The sequence below is a fragment of the Trachurus japonicus genome, unplaced genomic scaffold, assembly GCF_045865225.1.
Source record: "Trachurus japonicus isolate A0001 unplaced genomic scaffold, Traja_1.0 AP029826.1".
Classification (NCBI taxonomy): domain Eukaryota; kingdom Metazoa; phylum Chordata; class Actinopteri; order Carangiformes; family Carangidae; genus Trachurus; species Trachurus japonicus.
The window spans coordinates 137,630-142,476 of record NW_028219959.1 but is presented as its reverse complement, the minus strand read 5'-3'; the positions used below and the strand labels follow the sequence as shown (position 1 = coordinate 142,476).

Here is a 4,847-nt window from a genome sequence, read left to right as displayed (position 1 = left end):
GATGGAAAAATAGTCCCAAGTTCTGATCATCCTCAGAAAGATGATTTCACAGCTGTTAATAAACAGAACGGCTGTGAGTTGAAGATAGAGAAAGTTAAACTCTCTCATTCAGCCTCCTACTACTGCTGGTGTGCGAAGAAAGCTCCCCACAGTGAGAAATGATCCCTGCAGCCTGAACAAAGACCTCCAGATGAACAGATGTCAAACAGCGTCAGTGACAGGAAGAGAGCAGTAAACCACAGCCCAGGTTCACACACTTCACCTCCACATCACACACTTTTTCTTGACTTTTCTTTGATGTTGATCCATGTTGTTATCAGATATTTCAGCAGGTTTCCTGTTGTTCCACACACTGAGGACAGAGAAGAAACACAGAAGCTCAATTAGAAAACAAGACCAACAGAAACAGTCAAAGGAGCTAAATGAATAAAATCATATCAAACATAAAAACTCTAAACAACAAACCAACTTTAAATCATGTGATAAAACTGGAGCAATGGTTCATCCTGAGGGGAACATGAACGTCTGGACCAACTTCAATGTGAATATTTGTTGATATGTTTCAGTGTGAAGCCAAAAGAAAGGAGAAGAAGAGACAGTGATGTCGATGTGAACGTTAGAGAAACACATGATGGAGCTGAAACATGATCCTGGTTCATAATGTGGACTCGTTCAGCTCAGCTGACACATTCAGCAGCAGACGGGTTTTTGTATTAGTCTTTCTCACTGTGGCACGGCGGGTACTACTGGATCTTTGGCTCTGGAACTAAACTGTTTGTAGGTAAGAACAAACTTTAATTTCCCTTCAGTTGTTTTATTGAAGAAGTTAAAATGTGTTTGAAGTCAGTTTCTGCTGTTTCAGACTTTACATGTTAGTTTGTTCAGAGTTTAGTACAAAGTTCCTGATGCAGTCGTTCTTCAATGACAAAGTCCAACCATGAGTGAAAAGAGGTTTGAATCTCTGAACAGCAGAAGGAATTCTTTATTTCTTTATTTCTGCTGCAGCTGAAACGTTTGTGAAGAGTCTAAAAAGTGTGATATTGTTCGTTCAGTCTGGACTGAGCTGGGGACTAAGCAGGATTTTTTTGCTAAGGCGACTGTCAAAGTTATTAATCACCTGTACGACTTTGATACATTTTCTGTCAACATGAAATATGACACAGGATGAATACTTCCATGTATAGAGTGTAGTGTAGATAAATAGTCTTAATGCTTGTCAGTAATTATAGTAGTTAACAGTAAATAGTAAATGTGTCAAATTATGTCAAACATCATGTGAAATATGTTTGTATTTGTTTTTAAGATAATTATATATCAATATATTGTTTTTATTATGTAAATTTAGTGGTGAGAATTGTCATAAACGTTTCAATATTTTTTTTTTATAGGAGTGTCGTTTTTTCATAGCCAAACATCTATTTATTTGAATACAGAATTGTGAGAGGGTAAATATCTTAATTGTAAAATTGTATTAAATTTTCATTTCAATTAATAGAAAATAAAATTGAGTATCACCAAATAAAAATATTTGTACATTAATAAATACACAGAAATTCTACATAAATGTGGTCATTTGTAAGAAAATATGGTGATTAAGTTCTAATTTCATAATGTCAGAGTATATCATGATCAATATTTTGTCTTTTCATATTAAATAAAAATACTCCCGCACAATGTTAAACTTGCAAAGAAGATTTAAGGACAGCAGTGTTTTAGTGCTAAATCTTCAGGCAAAAAATTAAAAAAAAAAAAACCATTAGCAATAAAATCCCTTGATCTTAAAGCGTGTCAGTAATTATAATAGCTAATAGTAAATAGCAACAATTGTATAAATTATATCGAACATCAGGTGAAATATGTCAGTATTTTTTTTAAAGATAATTATATATCAATATATTGTTTTTATTCTGTAACTTTAGTGGTGAGAATTGTTATTCTTTCAATATTTTTCATAGGAGTGTAATTTTTCATAGCTAAAACATTTATTTATTTCATTTTATAGAGAATTCTTCTAAAATTTTAAGAGTGGTAAATATAAAAATTTTAAGATCGTAATCAATTTACAATAAATGTATCTGATACAAAAAAAAATAGTTTCAATAAATAAAATATCTGTAGATTAACACACAGAGAAAGTGTGGTTAGATGTAAGAAAATATGTTCACTCATTTCTAATTTCTAATTGTTAGAATATATTATGGCCAGTATTTTGTGTTTTCATAGTAAATATGTAAACTCTATAAACCCACACAATGTTAAACTTGCAAAGAAGATTTGATGGCAGCAGCGTTAATACTGTCTCCTTTTTACTAACTTTGTGTTTTATTCATACTGTAGTAAATTCATATTTCATATATAATGGTGGATATATTAAAGCAGAAGTAATTTATATATTTGTGTTAATATAAGTCTTAAATAGTTATATCTTCCGACAGCAATCACTTACATAGAGTGTTTGGACCGAAACACGGGTCTGTCAGTCACTCTGCTCTGCTCTGAGCCCAGGAGAAAACATTTATCGTATCCTACAGTTTTTATCCAATGAGGAGAGAGAACGGCATGCAGGGCTGTGTGTGCAGCCAAGGGACGCCGTGAATGTGGCGACGTAGGGACGAGGACTGTTATGGTGCGTTCAAGGAAACTCGTAACTCGTGTTTTTCCGACCTGTGAAGTCATACCAGTTCGATCTGGTACGAGTTCACGGGTCGGAAGTTACGAGTGGCCGTTATAGTGACTTTCACCGGTAAAACAGGTCGGAAAAACACGAGTGGGTTGCCTGGAACGCTACAAAGTCGTAAGTTGTGACTTGAAGCTGTAATTTACGATTTCAAAAGCCTGCCTGGAATGCAGCATTAGCCAAAACGACCGGATCGCTTACTTCTGCTTTAAGCATTGTCCCTCTCTCTTTTTTCGATTCGCTTGTCAGCTCCAAACTCACTCGTCTGCACCTCGTTAACAGACCACAGTGGTTTTACACACAGCAACATTTAACTCGGGTGAAGGAATAACAACAGTCTCGATACAGATCAGATGGCTCTGTTGCCGCTCTGTTTTTGAAATTTCCGGGTTTGATTCTCATGTCCGACGTCGCGCTCGCACTGACGCTCTGCCCAATCAGCAGAAGGCAGTCGGCTGACGTCACGTTACAGTATCGCTTCGGCTCGCTTGGAACCAGGGCCGAGGAGGTACTAAAAATGGTACCTGGTATCAGGTACTAGGGCTAGTGGAATAGCAAAATAAGCGGGCCGTGCCGCGCCGTGTCGTGCCAGTGGAAAAGCGCCATATGTGGAGACCCAGGTATTTTAACCTCTTGTGAGGGCGTTCACAAGGCTGATGATGTCACTGGTTCCCTTTTGTGCATCAAGTGCCAACGACAGTCGTTAAGTGACTGTCTTTGGTGGGAAGTTTGTTTCGACTTTGTTAGTGCCCTATTGTGTTATAACCACAGTCGTTGGAGTCACTTGCCACTTGTGAACAGTTGTTGTTCTTTGAGACTGTCGTTGGCACTTGGAGCACAAAAGGGAACCAGTGACATCATCAGCCTTGTGAACACAAAAGGTTAAATACCTGGTTCTCCACACCAGATAGTTGGACCAGTCCCAGCCTGGTCAGATGCTACATGAACTGATGAAGCCTCTTGGATGAGAGGTGAAACGTCTTCCCAGACAAATAACTAAGTCCAGTTGCTTTTCAATTTGACCTCCTTTGAGAATATAAAGAATTTAAACAGTGTTTTGTGTGACTTTGTTGAAGCTGATCTTTGTCTGATGATAAACACCGTCTATAAACATGATGTACAGCACAGTAAATGTGTGTGGAGGTGAGTCCAGTACAGGTGGTGACCTCTGTGCTGTATTGATGAGGAGCTGAGTGATCAGAGTCCATGTAGTGTCCAGGATCAGACTGAATGCAGTGCAGTGCTGGAAGCTGCTGTTGACTGAGTGAATGTGTCTGTGCTGCTTGTTGCTGCTGTCAAACTTCAGTTGAGCAGGTAGTGAAGCCCGTGGTGAGCGTGTACCCAGCAGCATCCAGAGCCCACCTGGAGGGGAGGAGCTCCCTGCTGTGTCTGGCCTCAGCCATGTCTCCTCCTCTGGTCCAGTTCTCCTGGAAAAGACAGAAGGAGGATGGTCCTCTGCTTCCTGCTGAGGGAGAGCAGCTGCAGCTCACAGAGCCGGGACGCTCCGCCGCCATCTTGCTGGTGGATCGGGACGCCTTCTACACGTATAAATACCGCTGCTACGTCAAGCACGAGGGGGGCACGGTGGAGGCCCAGGCAGCACAAGGTGATGGAGGCTTGGTGACTGTGTTGAGCAGTGATTCAGCTTCATGTGGAGACTCTGTCACAGAGAGCAGAGCAGCACAGCACTGACTGGTTTCTCTTTGACTCCTTTTCTGTTGCAGTGGTTCCCCTGGATCCTCTCCGGCCTCAGTGCAGGGTGAAGCTGCTCTGTCTGCTCTACACAGTGCTGATAGTGAAGAGTCTGCTCTACTGCTGTGGACTCGCTCTGCTGATGAGCCGCAGAAACACGGGACCGTCCACCTGCTGCACACAAGCTGACTGACTGTTTCCTCATCCTCTTTTCTCTCCATCACATCTCATCACTTCATCTTATTTTTTGTCTTTGATTACGGCTCAGACATTTAAATCTAAGAAATCTTTCTACATGTTTAGATAAAGTCAACCACAAAGATAACAACATACATACAGATCCATGTTATCACTTTTTGAATATGGTTTACTGGTTTTAGCTGTATTTTATTTCTACTTTTAAGTGATCAGTAAATTAACAGAACATCAAACCGAATCATCAGTTGTCTGGTAAATATTCTGTTTTTTATTAAACCTT

The 4,847-nt window shown here is 39.8% G+C and overlaps 1 pseudogene across 1 annotated transcript; it reads left to right on the top strand.

The window, feature by feature from the left end:
- Positions 1-4,562, top strand: LOC146960930 (immunoglobulin lambda-1 light chain-like; annotated as a pseudogene). Its single transcript, XR_015035339.1, has 3 exons — positions 1-781; positions 3,984-4,283; positions 4,402-4,562. The product of XR_015035339.1 is annotated as an immunoglobulin lambda-1 light chain-like (transcript).
- The last annotated feature ends 285 nt before the right edge of the window (positions 4,563-4,847 follow it).